The 22,065-nt window shown below is 49.2% G+C and overlaps 1 protein-coding gene across 1 annotated transcript in view; it reads left to right on the top strand.

Annotated features, from left to right (window-relative positions):
* Nucleotides 1-351: 351 nt before the first annotated feature.
* Nucleotides 352-22,065, top strand: part of ZNF469 (zinc finger protein 469) — a 361,499-nt gene continuing 339,785 nt past the window's right edge. Inside the window, exons 1-2 of the mRNA XM_090063861.1 lie at nt 352-433; nt 597-845. The gene's annotated coding sequence lies outside the window, so the exon portion shown is untranslated. The remainder of the gene's footprint in view (nt 434-596; nt 846-22,065) is intronic.

The following is a 22,065-nucleotide window of genomic DNA, read 5'->3' as shown; positions in this document are numbered from 1 at the left end:
AGTGAATAAAAAGGGCTGTAATTCTCCACAAACTCCAGTCTCTAAAAGTCCACGATGAAAAGGAGTTTTCTTATAGGGCAGAGTTCACAAGCAGAGGGCATCTAAGATTTTCCTCTCTCCTGAAACGCAGCCCTCCCACTTCCTTTCTCTTGTCAGGCTTTGTACCTAAGGGTTTTATTTTTTTGGTGGGTGTACTAGGCACTTCCAGCAGAAGGAGGGTTAAGTGCGTGAGAAGGGGGTGGAGAAGGGAATCCCAGCCTGGAACTTGAGACTTTCCAGCTGAGAGAAAACGATTCAGAGATGCAGACGTAATCATACAACACTGCAATCAACTCCTGTGTCAAAAGAAGTCAGGAAAAGCACATAAATAACTTCACAGCCACATTTAATGTAGTGCAGGACATATATCAATAATGCCACCACTTCCTCCAGGGTGAGTATAGAAAAGCTTCATGTCTAAAATGCTTGCAAATGGTTGAAATACTTTGAACTGGCTCTGTGTGGGCTTCAGAAACAGAGGTAGCTTTAAATTTAAGCTCTTCTGGTACCAGATCAAATAGAAACTCTCTTAATGCAAGTTTCAGGTTTCCTTGCAGAGAGTCTCAAGCGCTAACCTGCGATTGCCTCGAGGAACACAAAGCAGAATCTATATTGTTTCCTGCCGTAAATTCAGAGCGCCAAACAAAATGCCAGGAGCTGGAGAGCACGCTCATCTAGGAGTGCAAATTTGTCTGTGATCGCTAATCTGCAAGTGATTCTCCCCCTCCCCCTCCCTGCATTGACTCCTCGCAGCGATTGGCTCGGGATATCTTCCTGCTTTGGCGTGATGAAATGAGCAGCAACAGGTAATCCATGCATTCGCATTCTCTCTCCTGAAGCTGTCATGTTAAGTGTCCTCAGTGAGACGGGAGTAAGCAATGCATTTTCCTCTGCTGCATGGATTAGCGTGCGATAGCTTCTGCGATCCAGGAGAAGGGCTTGTGGTCCGTTCATTTGTTTCAATGAGCCAGAGCCTTTTTTAATTTTTTTTTTTATGAGTGCAATGCAGTAGATGGAAGGAGGGGAGGAATGATGCTAGCTTTCTTTCTGAGCTTGGACACTTTCTTCTCTGTGAAGTGGACAGGGTTGCTAGGGACAGTGATTTATTGCTTTATTCATACCAGTCTTTATGGAACGTTTGCTGGTAAATATGGTGGCGTCCATGAGCAATTTCACGCTGGGCTTTTTTTCCTTTCTTTTCCTGCGTGTGTTTTTTGTGAAATGCCTGTTTCCCATTACAAAACTGGGAGATAAACTAACATGACAGTCACATTTTCCTAACATAAATTTCTCTCTCTCTCAAACCGCCTTGGAAACCATAAATTTCAGCCGTGTGTCTCTGTGATCCAGCCGTCAGAAAGCCACATCCATGCAGGCTGATTTACAAGCCCGCTGTTTCCCTTAGTCAAGTCCTCACTCTAGGAAAGGATGCCTGCCTAGATTATAAATGAAAAACCAGGAGGGAACGAAGGCTCAAGGAAGAAGGATGTGAAAGAAGGGAGGGGAAGAGAAGGACCCCGGTGATGACGTGTCTCTGTTGATACAACCCAGGTGGTGGACAGAGATTTTTTTCCCTCCCATTTCCAGCCCCAAGCCCCATCCTTTTGTCTTCCTTTTCCCTCTGGGGATTATTCTTGCCAATAAAGACTTGACCTTTTCCATACATCCAGCCCAGGTTCTCTTCATCTCGCATCCTGACTAGCACTTCCTCCTTCGCTCGGGCCTCAGCAAAAGCCACCCTGCCCCATTCATAGCCATCCCGTTGAATGGGTTGTGTTCCTAATCAAGTCACCTCTCTCTTTGCACCCCTCTGTCAGCCCCACTCTTCTGTATCGTATCTGCTGTAATTTGCTTGCCTTTGCTTCCCTAGACTTTCATGGGCAATCCCACCACCCTTGGCCTTGGGGTCAACCTCCATTGCCTAGCAAGCTCCTTGCCCCTGGCCTGCTGGGTGAGCGTGGGCAGGTCTCTGGGCCTCTCTTCCTTGTTTGTGAAACCGAGATGATGACACTCATCCCCCTGGCAAAGCAGTTTGAGACCTATAATGGAAAATGCCCTATTGGAAATCAGTGTTAATTATAGTTTTCATGTCCCTGAGCAACAGGGACTAATTGAGACCAATTTTCGTAGGAGATGCCCAACCGTTAGGGCTGTAAGCTCATCCCCAAGCCGTTCTTGCTGGGGGATGGTTCACTCTGCACACTGGTCTGACCCGGTATGGTAATTTTTCTGCTGGGTTCTCCTCCTTTTGATCCCTTCAGGCCTTTCTGTAGCAAAATGTTCCTTCACTGAGTTGTAAACCTGATGGGATGTTTTGGAACATATGTTAAATGGGGACAACGTCTTGTCCTCTGCATAATCATGTGTACATTATCCTGGTACAACCCTACCGTGATTCTGCAGCCTCATTAATCACAAACTCATTTGCGCTGTGACTCTCGGCTGTGAGGAGCTTGCTGCAGAGCGGTGACCCCAAGAGTCAGGATTCCCACAGGAAGTGGAAAACCTGGGGGAAATGGTCTTGCCAGGAACACGGAGTACAATTATTTTGCAAAAGTCATCGGTGCCCTGTCCTGGTCTCAGATAGAAGTGGCCACACGAAGGATTATGTTTAAGGATGCTACAAATGGATGGGTCAAAGCTAGCTTCTCCCTTCTGGTAGTGACAGCAGCTGTCTTGGCCAACATATCAGGGCTTGGATTGGAGACTTCTCTAGCTAAAAAGCATGAGCTGCTTTGGTCTAAACTGAAGACTCAAGATCTACTGTGGTCCCCATCCTCTGGATTGGGTACCAAGGGAGATCTCCCACACATCACCAGGGCTGTGGGGCTCAAATATGGCTTCTCAGCTCTTTGGAGGGAGAAAAAACTTCTAGGTTGTTCAGGCAACACCTTGTCTTAAGATGTTGCTCCTGCTGGAGCCGGCCCTGACTGATGCTCCAAACAGAAACAGCTCTTCTCTGTGGTTTGGGCACTTGCGGTTTGGCAGCCTGGGCTGCACTGGCCCAAACCCGGTAGCCAAGTTCTCCACCCAGGCCCTTGACTCTCTCCATGCATCTGTGTCTGGTGCATTGGCAAAGACAGGGACTCTGTTCCTCAAATCCCAAGTTCTTCTAAGTAAGGTGAATCTCAGAGTAGCCAAAAAGGAGCAGAGCTGTCTCAGGCTGTCTCCCTTGCAGGGCTCCTTGCCTCAGTAGGACGCAGACAGGCAGCCTGGCATGAGCATGTGCCAAAAGCCAGAGCTGCTCAGACTCAAGGGTGATGGTTTAGCTGCAGGGACCCTTAAGACATGGGCCTTAGGATGGCCTAGCCAAGAGGTGGGAAGCTTCATTTCACCAGCGCGTGTTAACTGCCTGATTTGGAAACAGGCTCCCGAGAGGGACGCAGGCTGCCCAGCCCATGTGACTGTTTGGACACATGTATTGAACTGCTAGGTGGCCACATGTGGCATCAGGCGATTGCTAGGAGTCAAACCAGACTCATCGTGACAGATTGTAGATCTGCGGCTTAGTCGTCTGCTGCTTGCTGCAGGGTCTTTCTTCCTCCAAGCAGACGCCCTCCCCGTTCTTTTCCCGATGCTGTCATCTGGTGTATTGACCTTAGGAAACTCCTAGGACAGTTTTGAGCCCTGGGATTTATTGTTGCTCCTGTAGCCCAGTTCTCCAGTGGGCACTGGCTGCACAAACTCTGGCGGTCCTCCATGGCCTGACTTCTCTGAAATCGCCCAGATTAACTAGGTCACCAGATCTGTCCAACAGCAACAAAAGGAAGCTTTTTTGCATGAGCTGGGTTATAGTTTCACGTTGTTTGCTCTTTTGTTCTGGTTGTTAAACACATGCACGCAGAGGAGGCATCTGAACGGGACATGCTTCCCTGCGGGGGCCTGTATGGGAGGGGTTTGCAGTTGGCAAAATGTGCATCTCATGCAGGGCCTGCTTGGGAACTGCAGACAAGAGAAGACTCTCCCAGCTCTTTCCACTGCTTCACTGGCAGATTTGGCAGCAATTAAATAACCTAAGACCAGAGACGAATGGCTCAGGAGGCTAGCCTGGGTGGATTAGGACCTGTCTCAGACACCTAATTAAATGGTATACGATTTGGTCCCTGGTCTGAAATGGTCTTCGATATCCATGAAGCTCCAAGTTCAAATCTCAGGGGGCCTTCTTGTAGGAATGCGGATTTATTTGGGTCTTCCAGATTTCGGGTCAGATTCAAAGCTGGTATTTAATACACACAAATATGCACCCCAAAATAAACTTCACTTACTGGGCTTTTGGAGCAGGGTGCCATCGAACACATGCACGGTGGAACAGGAGTTGTACTCACTAACACCAGATGTGAATCCTGCACGTGGCCGGGAGAGGAATTTGCTCAAAATCTCCTGCATCCCAGAGGCTGTTGCACTTCACACCCGCAAGGTATAAGCAATGACAATGTGCAATACCTTCTGGGGTCTTCTGGGGTGAAAGGCATTAAATAGCTATAACATACTGCAATGCAGATGGCTGAACCAGCAGCTGGCTTGCACTGTACAGCCAGGTGGAAGGATTTTCTTCTTTCTGAAGCTCGCTGTGCCACCTTCAATTTATGCAGTTTGCTGAGGCCTCCTGTTATTCCTGGAAAGACCTCACTGTTGTAGGGGGTATATAACAAATTGGGGACCCATTCTCCTAAAGCCTACAGTGACGTTTGCATAAAACCAAGGAGCCCTGTGCCCCTGGCTTCTGCCATAACCACTGACCCATGCGACTTGCTCTGAAATCCCCATCTTCCCTTCTTGTGCTGGCCCCGATCTCCGTGTCTAAAGAGAAATGTGTGCAATTGCACTCAGCCTACGTTGGTTGCATCAAGTGATCCCATGCTTTGTTGGCACCGATTGTGACCTCACAGACTCTTGATTGTGACTTCACTTCACTTCACCATCTGGTTATCGAGTTTGTTTATTGCTCGTCAAGTGCTGAAGAGCAGCCCGGTGCTGTCCAAGGCCGAGTTGTTAACACGGTTTCTGCCTTTTAGAGTTGAGGAGAGACAAAACTCACAGGGGAAGCCAAAAACAGGGTTTGCTATAGACAGTCACTTCTTTCCCCTTTTTAATCCTTTAACTCCTTTTTCTTCGGGCCTGATGCAATGGCTGAGCCTTCGGGATGAAGGAAAAGAGAGTGAGGGCTTCCACTTAGACATAAATAATCTTATTAATCAGCAACGTTGGGAAAGGAGACAAGAAACTATGTGACAATGGAGCGGCAAGTCGGTCAAATTCCTTTTTGTTTGTGAGTTTTTGCCTGGCTTTGCAGAGCTCCGTCTCCGCAGCCGAATCCACTCGACGGTCTCTGTTATTTAAATAATTCATTTTAGGAACCTCAGTGGAGTTTGTTTGGATTGTTAATTTCCCCGATGCCTCGGGCCACGGTACGTCGGGACAAAGTGGATACATTTCATGGCTTAGTCACGCTGAGCAGCGTATCACATTTCATGGTTGGTCATGAATGGAAAATCACATTAAAGCATGCCTAATAATTATATAGCATGCAAGCGATTGCCTGTGATTACATAGTAGGAAATGGATCAAAGTCGACGTCACTTGGTGATGTGGGTGTTGAGAGGAAAAGGAAATGGATAGCGGGGGCAGGGGGGCATCAGGAGGCCTCGGCTCTGCCCCGGCTTTGCTCGCGCCGCTCTTTCCGACCTATAGCAAGTCCCATTAGGAGCCGGCAAAATTGCATGTCCTTCTGCAACCGTCGCACTTTCGGTTGTTAAAAGTAAGTCCCTGATCAGTGGAGTGAGCGGAGGTTATCAGAGCGATACTTGTGTTTCTCCGTGCAAGCGTTCGGTGGCACCCCGCTCCAAAAGCCCAGTGAATGAAGTTTATTTTTTCCTATTTTCTGTTCAATGGACCTTGCAAACAGCTCCATGTCCATCCTTGTCAAGGAACCAGGAGCAGCTGCAACAGTGCTGAAAATTAAGATGCAATCAGCCGTTCAAAAACTCTCCCAGCCTCAGTTTTTCCATCTGTAATAACCACGTTCACCAGGCATGTTGAGGCTTTTGGCCTTGGAAGGGGGGGGCTATCAAAGTGCCAAGCATTGTTATCATTGTTTGAATGCTGGATCCAGGAAGGTTGGGGCTCTCCTCATTCGCCTCCTGCCAGGTCCAGGGAGATAACTTACCAGGCCATCTTCTGCACAAGAATGAAAGGCCAGAGGGGGTCTGGTAACCCCACGCATCATCCTAACTGTTCCAGCTGCTTGTGTTTTGTGAGAAAAACGATGGGACACTTTACAGCTGGACAGCAGGGAGGAAGACTGCTAATACAGTTCGGTCACATCCTGGACACCTCCTGCTATTCCAGGCGTGGTTTCTCCACGCAGTCCTGTCCATACCCCTCAGTATAGCTTTGTCTTTTGCACACGCATTCAAAATGTCCTGCGTGTGTCAGTCAGTGTGGTGTAGAGAGGATCCTGTGCACAGTTTTGTATCCACGCAGCTCCACTGAGCTCGATGTCCTTCAAGGGTAGCTGTAACAACCTCTACCCAGCAGCTGTCTGCTGCCTTTATTGTAAACCTTTCTAGCCACCATCTGTCCATCTGATGCTTGTTCAGGATCTGTGGTTTCTGATATCTATTTACTGCAGAAGCCAAAAAAAATGTTGGGAAATGGAGCTACAGGCAGCTTTTGAATGACTGGCTGGGGCTGAAATGGAATATAGTACAACCACTTGGGGAAATTCAATTTTTGCATAGGACACTGAGTGACAGCTGGAGCAGACCTGGGTTGGGAGTTTGGAGACAGCACTAGCTAGCCAGTAAGGGTTATATGCATTTTTTATAATAACCGTGAGGCTCTAGGGTGGATCCCATGACTCTCATTTGCATGGGTTCAGATAAATAAAGAGTATCTGTGAATTCTCTCTTAAATCTTTGGCATGGGATTTGGTGGAAATAAACGTGTTGCCGGAAGGCTCTGTACAAGTCTGAAAATGGGAAGTGTTGGCAATCCTGAAACGGAGTGATGAAAGGATAGCTCTTTGGCCTGTCGTGTTTGGAAGTGGGGCATCTGGTAGCCTGCGAGAGCCGAGCCAGATGTTAAGCCCTGGAATAGATGCAGCAATAACATTGACTTTGGGCTAGGATTGACAAGAATCCCACCCGTTGTCCCCTGCTGTGGGGCAATGCCCTTGAAGACCAAATGAATTAATGGGTGATTTTGTGCTCTCCAGCAATTGCACTGTTAGGTTCAAAGACAGGCCATGTTCCTCTCTGTGGTCCTGTGTCCACCCCCCTGCCGTGTATCTATAACCGAGACAGGCTGCTGCTTCTCCCTGCACAAGTGGAGCCAGATCATCTGCAGGTATAGACTATCCCCATGCCAATGATTTCAATGGCACGACTGTTCATCACTGATTTCATGTAAGACTTCTATTGCAGCAGCAGTCAGAGATCCCGATCCGGACCAGGGTCCCCACTGTGTGCGTCTATACTCTGCCCCCTTCTCCTTACACACTAAAACAATGAGTGACGTATGGAAAGTGTGGGGAGAGGGGTGCAATCGTGGAAGAGCCACATTCAGGTTACCCCTGGCAAAATACTACTAACATAGCAGCTGCCACTACTGACCATGCGGTCATCTGTGTTTAACCATCATCTGGACAAAGGTAACAACTCCTGCCTTTTTTCCCCCACCTGCTGAAAGGCAGGGAAGAGCTGATGAGCTTCTGTCTATGCAGCAAGTACGATAGGGTTGGACGGCATCTAAAGGGTCATCTAGTGCAGGGGTTGGCCAACCTGCAGTATGTGTGCCACAAGTGGCACGTGGCAGACTGGGGAGAGGACAGGCAGCACAGCGGCAGGTAGGACAGGGAGCAGAAAGCAGAGCAGGCAGGGAGAAGAAAACAGAGAAGGAGATTAGGCAGAGGAAGGGGATTAGAGTGGTACTTGGGGATACTACGGGGCTAGATAGTACTAATCTAGCATAACCCCTTGCAGAGAGGCAAGGATCCGGGTTACTTGTCTTGTTACTCCACTGGCATTCAGCTCTAGAAGAAACGCACGAGCCACCGCACCGTACCGTCAGATCGTAGAAACCTGCGTGGCCACGCGGGTTAAATTGCAGTTCTCTGCGTGTCCCAGTCACGGCACCTGCGGGGTTAAAGCTACCCATTAAAAGCTGCCATGTGACAAGCCAGGTTTTGTACGAAGCAGGCATGTGCAAGGGAGCTTGCCTTCCCTTTTGTCTTGGCCTCCTTCGCTGGCTCAGCTGGAAGCATCTAGGAAAGCTTAGTGCAAACAGAGCTGGCAAGTTCTGCCATAAGTGGCGTTGTCAGGATATTTACCTCCGTGCGCCTTTCAAAGCACCAAATAGTTGATCAGTTTGGACACAAACGCTGCAGGAAGCGAGTTAAAAATGTTGTCAGTCATCCAGTCCGTTTTGGGCAGTTCAGCACCTTTCCCAGCAGTCTTGCTCCTTCCCATACCTGGTTTTAATTAACTTCCTCTTTCCCATGCAGCAAGTGGTCATGGTCAAATTGCTGCCTTCAAATTACTTCCTTTCCCCACCTTCCCATTGCCCCTCTCTGACTGAATGCTGCCCAAAGATCTGGATGGATGCTTTTCTTTTTTTTTCCCCAGCGTGGCTGGCTCGGCCAGGCCTGGCTCAGTTTTCTGTTTGCTGGGCATGATTTCTTGCAGTCGGTTCCCTTGTCCTAAGCGATCCTACGTATATGTATAGATCCGACTATAGAGTCCAGATGTTTCTATAGCACATTAAGGATGTGACTTCTGGCTATATTACACTAACCTGGACCCCCAACCAGAGCAGACCCGTGTCATTTTTATTCAGGTCAGACACGGTTACACAGGCTGGGAGAAACTCTGCTGAAAGTTTCTGACAACTATCATGTCTGATTTTCAAGTGTGCTCTTTCCCGTACTAAATGCCCCCTTTTTTGGCTTCGGCCAGGCTGTGCTGTGACACGAACTGAAAGTAAGAACAAATTCACTGGCTGTGTCCTGAATCCTCAGCTCCCGGCACCTTGGGCTGCTGAAGACTTAAAAGGCAGCACAAATCCAGTGCTGCCGCAGCTTTCTGCCTTTCTCGTTTCTTCAATTTCTTTTTTTTTCACCATCAGATAAATTTCCTGCAGGAATTAAATCCAAGATCCGAGACAACATCACATGCACACAAATATCCAAGACTACATAGAATAAATATTTACCCGCTGGAGCTAAAAATTTGCACCCTGGCTGTGAAGAGCCAATGCCGTTACTCAGGCAAAAGATGCACGCGTATGCTCTGTTCGTCTTTCTGTAGACAGTGTAGAAAATCCATATGTTGCTTATTAAGGAAGACTTTACAGACTCTTACAATCTCTTTTTTTATACCTGTCTATCCTCACTACTTGTCATGTTGAGAGCACCCAGTCAACAGAGAAATCCAGTCAAACTCTATTTAAACCTGTCACCTGACGATGACATCTTAACTGTCATTATAAATCTTTCCTATCCGGTTCTGCAGGATAGAAAGAAGCTCGTTGTCTACTCATGCATATAAGATCCCATTACAATTGCATTGGCATCATCCCTATCATACTGCGTAGTGCTTTTCCATAAGTGTACGCCGTCCCATTATTCAAACTCGGAAACATCCCTTTGCTGCCCGGTATGCTAGTGTAAAAGAAAACCACTGTCGATAATTTCCTGCGTGCCCAGCTCACTGTTTATAAGAACAGGTCAAAAAAAAGCAGCCCCAAACTAATTCATTTGAGCAGGAAAATTTTGAATAATTTTCATTTAATTAATTTTAAAAAATAAACGAGGCTTGGGATGCCAAAAAAACGTTCGGGGTGTTTTTTCTCTCCCCCCCAAAAAATTCCAAATGAAGTTTTGTTTTGTTTTTACTCCTTGATATTTTCCTCCTTTTCTCTTCTCTTCCCCCTCTCCTTTCTCCTCTGTTTAGGTACCGAAAAAGAAGAAAATCTTTTTAATTTAGTTACAAACCCCCCCCAGAAAATTAAAGGAAAAACCTGCTAGACAAAAGGCCATTTTTTTTTGTCAGGGAAAAAAAAAATGCTTCAAATGAAAACGTTTGCCGGGATCTAATTTTAATAGTAAAAATATGGGGTTGGAAGAGACCTCGGAAGAGATCAGCTAGTCCGATTGATTTAAGACTCTCAGATGGAGCAAGGTCCCTACAAACCCTTCTCGTGCTTAAGCTGGCTCCAGTCCTTTCTCAGCACACACGAGAATTTTCCTCCCTTGCTGGCAGTTTTCTTCCTCGGTCTCAGAGCCCGAGAACAGCTACAACTCGTGACCCGCGGTATTTTGAGGTCAGTTCCCTTTGCGTACGTATCACGACTTCTTAAACTTTTGGACTCGCGTTGTCCTATGAAATCACCTTTTGGAAAAGGATCATTATGTCCAACCCAACTTCCACACCAATGGCCCAAGGCATTTAGTGAGCGGGGTTTGCACGTGAAGCTGCTTCTCTGATTCAGATTTCTTCTCTTTCTTTTTGTTACCACAAAAACTGAATCCAGTGCCAGATGGAAGATGAGTGTGTTTTTCCCCCAGTTCTAGCTAGATAAGTAATTAGCACTGTACTTAATTGGGAACATTTGTGCGAATTGCCTCCTCCCCCCTGCACCAAAAGCAAACTCGGACTGGAGTATAGCTGCCGTTAGAGGTGTGAAAAGCAAATCCTCCCGTTAAAGTTAGCGTAGGCTTTGCCACTGGCTTTACCAGAAGCAGGACAAGGTCCCTGGTGATGAAGTGGCTTCTCGTCATTGCAGCTTTCCATTTTTTCAATGTCTGTGGGGATGGATTTGTTCATAGCCTGCTCTTGCCTTGCTTTAAAAGCACCCAGTCAAAAGCCTTTTAGGCTCTATTTGTTGTATTTTATCAGAACTATTTGTTCAAGTGCGATGCAAAATGAATGCTGCCGTTGATCTTAATTCATGGAAAAGAAAAGAGACGGTTCACTGCAGTTCATTGCTGTCTTGATACGTGAGGAGGAGAGAGAAACTCTCTAGAAATGGAAAGGACAGCTCACATCTTACACCCTGGAGCCAGGAGGGCAGTGCAAAAGTAAAATATGAAGCATAACTGGTGAAGACTGAACTATATTTTCAGGTGCTTTGCATGATTTTAAGAGGCGATGGCATTATTGGTAAGTAGCAGGGTTGTACTGAGGAATAAAACAAATAGCTGTTCCATTTTGTAAATTAATTATGTCTAAGGGAGCAAAGCCCACTCCTTAGTAGTCTTCTTAAAGGACGGTGATAGTTTAACATCAATGTAGCTACCTCCTGGAAAAAGGAAGAGCTCTTTGAATCTGAGGAAATGGGAATTTGTGCAGAGATCTAATGGAGCTGTGTATATCATGTTTCTTTGTATAGAATAAAACAAAATAACGTGCTTTTTTTTCTTAAAAAAAGGTTGGGACTGATTTTAAGCACGTGCAAAAATGCTCATGCAATTTCACGCCTAACTGGTATGTGAGGTTGCCAAGAAGCGGTTGCAAGTGCCATGGATTGCAAAGTTGGCCTGTCTTTGTGCCTTGCAACAGGGAATATGTGCTGGCAGCTGGAAAAGGAACCAAATCAGCTTGCTCCAAAAGCACCGGGCCCCACGATTTGAATGACAGGCGTGTCTCCTTGAGTCATTCACAATGTGGCACGCAGAGCGCGGCGGGGGGGGGGGCCGTGCTGATCGTGTGCATCGGAGGGCCGTGGTGTGTGCACACGCGTGCACATGCACACCCTCCCTTTCCCTGTTGTGTCACAGGTGTCAACACTCTCCAGAGGAGAACTGGCAAGTGCTCCTCCTGCAGCGTATGTCCTTCTGGGGGTTTAAACGCAGGTGCAACGCAGCATCACCAAAAGGCTGTCATCAGCCAGTCAAATTACAGCTCCGGCCTGGTAGCTCTCTTGTTTGTGTCTGATTTATCTCTGGTCTTTTTGCTTGCAGCTTCAAGTCTCTTCCTCGGGACATAAGGAGCAGGTTGGGAGATTCTGGATTCATCCCTAGGCGGTTTGGGGGCAGGGTTTTTATTATCTCCATAAGTATAGTTTAAGGCTGCCCTGTACGGAAATGAAATGAAATCAGCTGCTTTCCCAAGAGTCTTTGCATGCAGGTCTTAACAAGTCCACTCTAATCAGCAAGTTCCAGATACCGCTGTCACTTCCAGCTGGGTACCTCTCTGTGTGGGCTGCTCTCTCGGTGAGTTATGGCTTTCTGAACATCTCCCCTTGCTCTGGGAGTGCCGTGGTGATGCAGCATGGGGGTTAGCACGTTAGCTGTCCTCCGACCTCTGGAGACCTGTTTGCAACTCACCTTACTTGCAAAGACGGATGAGTTTGCTTTAGCCTCTTCTGTAGAGGATTTGCTCAGGAGACACGGCTGGTTACATCGGCAGTAGCTCTGGACTGGGATGTCAGGGGCATGTTATAGATCAGCATTACAGTGCTTTGCTGGAATATTATTGGTTGGGCTCCGGTCTGAGGCCCAACAGCTGTAAGCACGACAGAGCAGGACTGAGGTCTATAGGCGCATTGGGCCGTAGGGCAGCAGTGGACATTGCATGTCTGGATAGTGATGCATTGGTAGCACTTTGCTGGAGACTATGTGGTCAGACCTGCGACAGCCGTGCAGGCCCGTGTCTGGGCCTCATCTGTATCGGCACCTGGGTCGTGAGTACAGCGACACTCGTTCAAAGCGCTTGTGACGTTGGAAGAAAGGAGCTGAGAAACAGCTCCGTGTTATCTTGCCCCTGTGTCGTGGGCACTGCCATCAAGTCCTCTTGGGACAACCAAATTCACCCACGTACTTAAAAATGAACCTAGCGCAGCCTGGATTTGGAGTCGTCCTGCATCGACACCTGTTTACACAGCTAATGGGTAGCAGAATCGGGTCTGCCGTCACACAAGCAGATGCTTGCTCTGCTCGGCGATTCTGCCTCCACGAGTGGTAGTTCCAGAGGCTGGATTGCAATCAGTCTTGAGGCAGATGTCTGCTCGTAAATGCACTTAAGCAAGGAGCAGATGATAAATTAATTTCTATGAGATTGATTTTTTTATTCCATTTCACACGATGGTGTTGTCTTCCAGAAGGAGGTTTTTAGTTGGCCATAAAATTTAAATGAAAATGAGCTTCTAAATGCACACTTAATCGGAGACAGCTGTTACCAATAGCCCTTGCAGCCTCACCTCTTTAGCATCAGATTAAAAATCATTAATAACAATCGATGGGAAGCCACGGAGGAAGCTGGCAGGTTTCTGCCGTACGGCGCGCTTGCAGCAGGCCGGAGGGAGCAGGCAGGCGTGAGCGAGAGGGGCATCGGGGGAGCCGTCCCCCAGTGACTTGACCTTGATGGCTGCAGCCAGGAGTGAGTCAGAATGACTCCTCAGGGTGGGTTTGACTGAGAACACGTGGATCTTGCAGTCTTCGGGCACTGCAAAGAAACAGCCTGAAGCAAACGCTATTTGGAAAATGGAAATGAAGATGTGAGGATGGAGCTAAGCGCAGGGACAGTCTTGGCTTTGAGGTTTGTTTTCTTGCAGCAAGAGATCTGGATTTAAACAACACGACTGGCAAGCAAGCGAGCGCTGTCCCTCCGTTTCAATTCTCCGTGCTTTTTGTATTAACCTCCCTCGGCTTGTCCAAGCTTTTGAGCAGAACAAAAGCTTTTTTTTTTTTTTTTTTTTTTTTTTTGAAATCTTTTAAAGTAATTTGCTCTCACTTCCAAATACTCCAAGGTCCCTATACAGCTGTCCTCATTCTACACGCCCCAAAGCCCCACCCCTTGGCCTAAATGGGAGTTTCATGCAGAGATCCAGCGAAGCACGCGGCTCGATCATCGCATCCATCCACAGTTCCCTGCTCTTGCTCTCTCGTCGCTCGAGAAGCTCCCTTCCAAGAGGGGTGGAGGTGACCTTGGGACGGGAGGCTGAGGAGCACTTTGGAGATGGACGGCGTCTGCAAAATGGAAACTCGTTGCATCCACGCGTGTTGGAAAGGAAAGTCTCACGCACGAGATGCTAGACTTGGACTTGGGAGATGGGGATTCTGCCATCAGCTCCTTGTGTTGTTTTTGGCAAAGCACTGACACCAGATCCTTTGGTGTCAAACGTCTGTTGAAACCTCTGTGGCTCCGAGCCTGAGGCTCTAACCTAAAGTCCATTGAAGTTGATGGAAGTCTTTCCACTGGCTACAGCAGGTCTTGGATCAGACCCCTCAGCCCTTCTGTGCCATAGCTTCCCGTTTGCAAAATGGCAAGCACAGGCCTTGCCTTTTAACATGAGCTGTCTCAAGTATCAGTCTCAAGTATTTGGCTGGGGTCAGTCTCTCGCAGGGTATTTATACACTTCATCGCATGATGAGGCATGGTCCTGAGGGGTCCAGGCATTACTGCAATGCAGAAAATAATGTACTATCGTTCAGCTTCCTGAGCAGGGCTGCAAGGATCAAAGGAAAAGTTGGCTCCAGAGCTTTTGTGCAGAGCTCCATGGGAAAGGGAGTGCTGACTCGATGCTCAGGCATTGCCGACATAATCAGTTCAGTTCAGAAATAGGTCTCTCATTGCTGAGACTCGGGGCCTTGGCTACAGAGCTCCCTGTAACCAGAGCTGCAACGGTGGCCTTCTGTATTCCTCAGGTCCTCCAAGGCATGGGGAGCACACGGCTTCTGTTCAACACCCAGAAAATCAGTCCGTTATCCAGAAGGGAGACTGCAAGAAACTAGAGGTCAAATGAATCATTTGGAGCTGCATGCAACAGGCCAGATCTCGGCATCCTTCCCCAGCCTGCAGAACAGCCAGATTTACTCCTATTCCGGTTGTCCGAGCTTAACCTGATGCTGCGGGTGCAGGCTCATAACTGTGATTCTTCCATATCATCTGTTTTTCCGTCTATGAGATTCTTTCTAATTAGCCTTGGGGGAAAGATGCCTAGATAGTTAACCCTGTTGGGACTGAACAAGGCTGTGCTGCAGCCAGGCACGGACACGTGCAGTTCAAAGGTGTCCCTTCCCAGCCATGCGAAGGTGGCAGGTACAATTTAAAAGAATAGCCTCTCCATGAAGTGCTGGCTCTAATCCCAATGACAGCCTCTTTTCCCTTCCTGTGCGTGCGTAAAACGAACGTGGCAAACTGCAGTCCCCGAGAGGGTCCCTGTTAAGAGGCTTGTGAACATTTGGTCTGGAATGGAGTCCTTTTATTTGGAGGCAAAGACTCTGGATGATGCATATCAGCCTTCGGTGCCCTAAAGACATCCCTCTGTCTCTTCCAGACGCAGTTGGGGATACAGGTGTTAGCGCCGCAGTCCAATATATAATTCATCCCAGCAGGAAACGTGAAAAGGCAGGAAACCAGCTGCATCAAGAGCTGTGCAACGGACTTGGAGCAGAGCGTCCCTTCCACGGACCTCGGCCAGAAAGCAATGGCTTTGTGGATGCGGCTCCCGCTGAAATTGGGGTGTGGGAGAGACAACAGAATATTTCAGTGGGCTACAGCTTGCAGGCACAAATACTCTCATCAGTCCGTCGTGTCCTTGCTTGGGGAAATAATAATCCCACTCTTTGTGCTCTCTGTGTGCAAAATGTGAATGAGGGACAAGGGGGCAGGGTTGTCCCATGCTGCTTGACACGACGGCGTGGTTCTGCTCGCTCATGGGTATGGCCCTAACTCCCGTAGGCCTGGCCCCGGCATGGCAAAGTGCGCTGGGTGCTCATTTCCTGCTTCAGCAGGCATCAACCAGACACCCCCTCCAAGCAAATCTTGGTCCGAGGCCCCTAGAGCAGTCGGGGCCGGGCTTTTTGGCAGGTGTGCCACAAACCAAACCCCCTGCCCTACCTGCATGCTGCTCTCATCCCCTTCCTTTACTGGATCGGCTGCTCTGCTTTCTGCTCCCCGGCTGCTCTGCTTTCTGCTCCCTGCCCTGTCTGCTGTTGCACTGCACGTACCCCTGCCGGATCTGCACCGTGCCACGCATGCGGGCTGCTCGAGCTGCAGGTCGGCCACCCCTGCCCTCAAGTCCTGCCTGGTTTTGACCTTCGACTCAGTGACTTTGGGTTGATAACAAAATCTGGAAAAGACTTTGCCGCGATCTCCAGGGGGCTGCTGAGCACGATCTGCATGACGTGCCCTTCCTTTGGTTTCCGTTCTTTGGGCCGTGCGCTTGGGCAATCCTATCCCAGACTCAAGAGGCAGCATCGCTCTCGCGATGGTTTTGGTGGGACCAGTCCGGCCACGTTCGGCGCATCCGACTGCTCTTGACTTTTCCATGGGGTGCGTTATAGTGACAGCAGCTGGGATATGGGGGTTTTGGCTGCCGCGCGGTGCTTTGCCCCAGGCTGCTCAGTCTTCAGTCTGCTGATTAGCCTCTCCTCCAGCATGCTTTTTTGGGGTGAAACCCCCCACTTCTTCTACCCTGCCCTTTGTCCCTATTAATTCCTAGCCAAGAAAGTGGGGAAAAAACCAAACCAACCCCCCCCCCCCCGCCCGCAACCAATCCCCAGCAGCAGGTGACCACGTGCTCAGCTCGGCGCAATGCCAAAACTTCACTAGCGAATGTTTCTTCTCTCTGCGCCTGCCATCTGGAACAGCGTCTGCCTTTATCTCTCCATCCCCTTCCAAATCTCAGCTGAAAACATGTCTATTCCACTCTTGCCCAAGTCTCTTAAAGTCTTCCTCCCCCTGCTACTATTTAGGACTTAACTCGGTGAATGGATTTAACTCTTTGATGTGCACTGCTCTATAGTTTCAGTGAAAGGGGCTGCGTAAAATGAAGCTGCCTGGTGTTGCAGCCCAGGATTTCAATGTATTTAGAGACAGGTGGCCTCTCCTGCACTGTAAGCGTGACAATGCTAAGCAATGCTAACTTCATATGGAGGGGGACATGAAAAGACAGGAGGGGCAGATTTGTTTTTTCCACTGAAGCAGCTCGCCCAGAGTCGCAAAGTCTTTGGGCCACCTGGTCCGTGCTATCCACAAAATGGGTCACCCTGATGAAATCACGCTTTTGCACGCCTAGCTGTCCGAAGTGGGAAGCAGCATACTGCATCCTGATCTAGTGCAGAGCTACTAGGGGCCGTGAATGTCCACAAGACCCAACCTAATATCATAGTTTTGGGGACCATGAGCGTGAAAGGGGCCTCGTGCAGAGGATCTGTAGCAGAGCCTCAAACTGAACCGAGATCCTGAAAATCCCAGATTAAGGCATTAACCCCAGGCCTGGCTTTCCCATGTATCAAGCCCTAGCAGATTTTTCCCTTCCTTACGAAGGAGGGGGCACTTTCACATTTCATTTTCTGTCTCCGTGCAGTCGCTTTCCTAAAAATCCCTCTTGCAGTTTTATTGATGGATGGACCAATCGACTGATTGATTCATAGATGGATCACAGCCACATAAATGTCTCTGGTGCTCGGGGGTGCAGCCTCAAGGGGCCCGGTTGCCTCCTTAAGTGTATCGTGCAAGCGAAAGAAGAAACCTGGCATCACTTCCATTCCTCCTTGCAAACAAAATAACTTCTCCCTCCGAACGAGGAGACTAGATCACGCGCTGCTTCTTGAAGCCAACGGTCGAGACAGTATCTTCCTTGTGAGCGGCCCCTCGGAGAAGTCCCCTGAACAGACCCTTCAGAGAAGTCCCTTTGAATAGACGCGTGGACTGGGGCTGCATCTCTGCTCTAACAGGTTACTGTTAAAATCACACCTTTGGCTACAAACGTCCTTAGCTGCTTGCCAAGGTAAATGCAATCATTTCAATATTAAAATCTTTCAGTGTGTTCTCCCGGAGGGGATGGGGACACGTGCTCTCCTTGCCAAAGCAAAGGCCGTTTTGTAAGCATCGCCTCGGGAAGGTTTGCGCTGTCCTTAGCTTAACTAGGGAACTTGCAGATCTGGGCGATCAATCGCGTGCGGAGCGGTCTTGGAGCACGGCTCCGACATCTTCACAAAGGCCGCCTGCATCAGTTTGCCAGTCTCAGCAATCAGCTGGGAGCAGACTGCTTAGCCGGGCTGTTCAGCTTTTGGCCCAGATCGGAAAGGGTCTCGGACACGACCATGCCAAAGATGGAAAGACTCGAAGGGCATCGTGCAGTTCCTCTCTGCCTGAATCGTCCTGTACTGGGGACGTTTCACTGCTTCGGTTGGATTCAGTTACAAAGCCCAAACAACGTGGCTTCCTTCAACGGGCCACTCTGCTGCTTCTCAGTGCTTAAGGTACTTACAGATCTTAGGGTTGGGTATTTGGCTGGTCAAAAATTGTAACAAATTGCCAATGAGTCCAAATAATACACAGGAAAAGCACAAATTTTCCATTAAGAAATGTGTCAAAAACAATTTAAAAAATCATATATCTGTCAAGAAAACTCCAAAGAAACGTAGGGTGTTGTGTTTTTTTTGTGTAAAAATGCTATAATCCTTGACTGGTCAAGAAATATGCAGACAGTTGACCAGTCAATTGACAATATTTGACCAGTCACTTGCCAACCCTAACACAGCTGCCTTGTTCTGCATCCAATCCCAACCAGCTATGCATGACGATGAGATGATGATAATACATTTTAGTTATAAGCACTTCCCCAGCCAGTCTGACCAGCAAGTATAGAAACATTTCCCATTGCCTGAATAGCACCCTCCCCCCCAGCATCTCTTGAATTACAAGCAGATGGATGGGTAGAAAGCAGTGGAAACAAAATCTAACCACTCCACCCAGAATTTAAGGGTATGTCCACAGGGTGAAGCACGGCTTAGACCAGTTCTCAACCTTTTTAGACTCAAAGCATGCTTCATTAGCCTCTATAATGTGTGAATTGAGCACCGCCCCATTAAAAAACTCATATATTTATTGCAGTGCTGATCTGCTTGTAGAGGGGCTGGGCTGGGGAGACGGGAGCAGCCAGGCAGGGAGAGCCTGAGCCTGCCCTCATCTGCTCACCTCCTCATACCTTGCTTCTCTCCATCCTCCACCCTTTAAAGGCTGCCAGGGTACCCCAGCACCCTGCGTGAGAATCACTGGATTAGACACCGGATGCAGCTTCACTGCATTAGTGTCTCAGCTGGGTTAGCCAGGCTAAGGTAGCTCCAGTTGCTGGAGCTGGTATCAGGGGGTATCGCTGTCAGGTGCGACTTGAAAGGTCTGGAGAGTGCATTTAGACTTGGTTGCTTGCCTGAGCCCAGAGGACTTCAGAAGAAAAACCTGGGTCGCAGCTGACATCTGTTAGTAGCAACACGTCAGTGCCATGGTGCGATGTTGCTCTTCAGTAGCCGTTGCTGTTACAAAGCACGTCATCCAATTATAGAAAATGTTCCCAGGGAAAATACGGAAGCGGCCTCACGAGGCATTGCTGAAAATGAGCACGAATGGTATTTTTTGCTTCCAGACTGCACGAAGAATAACAGCCAGGGGAAAGGCTTGCGGGTATGTCTACCCCGCGCTAGCAGCATGTCCCAGGGAGGGCAGTCCCAAACATGCTCCACGCTGGGACAGAAGCCAGCGAAGATGCTGCGGGGTCTTTCTGGGTGCTTAGTCCTGGCATAATTGAGGATGCATTTTCACTGCAACGTGACGTACTTCTCTCCTTCAGGTGAAATGTGCAGCTCGCAGCTTTGCCACTTGCAGCACAACCGCCCCCTGGTCTGGCCTATGCCTCCCTCCTCTAGCACGTGCTCTGAGGACGTCGACCCCGTCCTCCCTCTTGGTGCTTTCCTGGGCTTTTCTGCGATAGGCTTTTGCTTTGGAAGAGCATGCGTCCTATTTTTCAGCTGCTCGGATGAAAGGGGGCGTTGGAGCTGGGGACGTAGGTCCTGTTCCCGGCATCGCTGGAGAGCTCTGGAGGACAACAGCAATTGGGGGACCAGCCCTTCTCCCTCCAGTCCTAGACGTGCAGGGCCAGGCTGTTCATTAGCAACCTCGCTATGGGTCACGGATGCAGTACACAAGCCCTAAATGTCACATATGGAGTGGAGAGGCCTTGGCCGTGGTGAGCTAGCGGTTACATTAGCGCCAGTGAAAAAGCTGCAGCCCTTCCTCATTGCCAGCAGCTGCTGAGCTGCCATCCACTCCCACACTCTTCCTGGCCACGCTGAATTTACATCCTCAGCCTTAAACCCCAGAGGCAATTTCCCTCCCGGGCCCGCTCCGCTCTCTCCCATCTCTTTTCTGGTCTGGTTGGAGCTAATTGGACCCACCTGCCAACATGAGCCAGTAATTACCTCGTTAGTTTTATCACCTGGGGCCATGGGGACTCGACAGAGCCCTCCATTCCTGCCTGGGGTACTCTGCCCCAGCTCCCTTGTTTCTCTTAACGAGGGCTCGTCAGTCATGCCATGAGTCAGCTTGGTGCTCTGGCTAGGCTCCTGCAATAGGAGATGGCAATTAATTAATTTTATATGATAACTTAATGGGGTGTTGTGTGTTGTGTGTTGCTTGTTAACAGGAAGGGGGGTAATGTTTTCCCTCTGTGCAGATTTGTCCCTCTCTGGAAGCTCCTGCTGTGGGAAACCACTGGCTGGCTTGAAATCATTTCCATGAGGATGCAAAGGTCAGAGAACGGTGATGCGACGCGCCCGTTTTGGAGTCTCCCAAGGTGCACGGAGAAGGAGCAGTGGAGGTGGGCACAGGCTGGGTTTTAACTGGTCGCCCGGGTCTGAGCTCGTCTCTGCTTGTGGGCTGTTTGCATTTGGGTTTGGTCTCAGAGATGTGAAAGGGAGAGAAGGTGGTTGCGGGGGATGAAAGATGGGGCCCACAGGTTAGGAGACCTGAATACTCCTCCCATGCAAGACGACTGGGCTTCCTGAGATGAGCCATTTAAGGCTATGTTTTTCAAAAGTGGCTTTTAATTTTGGGGGTCTGCTTGGAGCGCTGTAGGGTGGACTTCCGGTTGGATTGAGTTGGAGGCAGTGGTTGCCTGAGGCGCTGCAGATCTCTGTATTGGAGGCTCTTTCTGAAAACTGAAGCTTGCAGTTCTTGGATTTCCATTTCCCCAGGTGAAAAATATGGGCGATGATGCATGCACTGCTTGGAGGATGGCTTGGCATTTGCAAAGTGCTTTGAAGCCTTGTCCTAGAAGATGCTTTGTAAAGGCTGAGTATCCGCATCAGGCCAGAGGTGCTACTAAATTCTGATGAAACCAAGGAGTTAGCATCTTGGACTCTCTCTTGAGTTACAAACTCTTGAGGAGTTGGTAACAGGGGCAGTGATTTTCAGTGGAGCCTTATGGGTGTGAGGGGCACCAATTGAACTGAAAATCAATGAGAGTTTGCTGCCTGTTTTGCTTAATTTTGTTGGAAACCACAGCCAAATTCTGGCAGGACTGTCGCAAAATGGGATGCTTCTGCAGTTGGAAATACTGCCTTGCTCCTAGCATGATGGGTCCATTCAACAAGCCTGGAGAGTGGCTCCTCAATTCAGTCCCCTAATGACTCTTTAATCACTCCCTTTGTGATTCAAGAGGCAGCCCTTGCGTTGGTGGGCACCTGCTGAGTTTGCTAAAGGTCGACTGGATGTCGAGACTAGACTGCAGTCTTGCTCTGCGGCGCGGTTGCCGCAGCCAAATCCAGAGGCGTCTCGATGGAGCTGGGCTACCCACACCAAGTGCACGCAGATGCCGGCTGATCGCTCACGCTGGCAGGCGTGGGCACGGGGGAGCTCGCGCAGTTGTCGCTACACCTGTTCTTTGCATAAGCAGAGGCCTCCGGTCATCTTGGCTGCCTGTCCGGCTCCCTTTGCCAGCACTTAACTCCACGTGAAAAAACGTGCTTGAAAACAGCTTTCCGTGAGGGGGATTTTGTGATCAGGGCAACCTCTCCAGGGAGTTGTTCCACCTTCTTTCTTCACGCCTGGGGCGCTGCCTTGCGGCTTTCCCTCCGTGGGGAAAAATCTGCTGCCACGCTGGGCGCGTGGCAGGTCATTGCAGAGGCTTGGCACGGGAGAAGTGCACGCAGAGAGCGAAGGTTTTCAGCAAACAAATGTTGAGGGCACAGGCTGGAGGAGATGCCCTCTGATGGCAGGACACTATTGCCTGAGAATGGTCTGC

The sequence above is a fragment of the Crocodylus siamensis genome, chromosome 9, assembly GCF_052110815.1.
Source record: "Crocodylus siamensis isolate JL-2025a chromosome 9, ASM5211081v1, whole genome shotgun sequence".
In the NCBI taxonomy this organism is placed as follows: Eukaryota; Metazoa; Chordata; order Crocodylia; family Crocodylidae; genus Crocodylus; species Crocodylus siamensis.
This window is presented reverse-complemented; position numbering and strand designations above follow the sequence as displayed.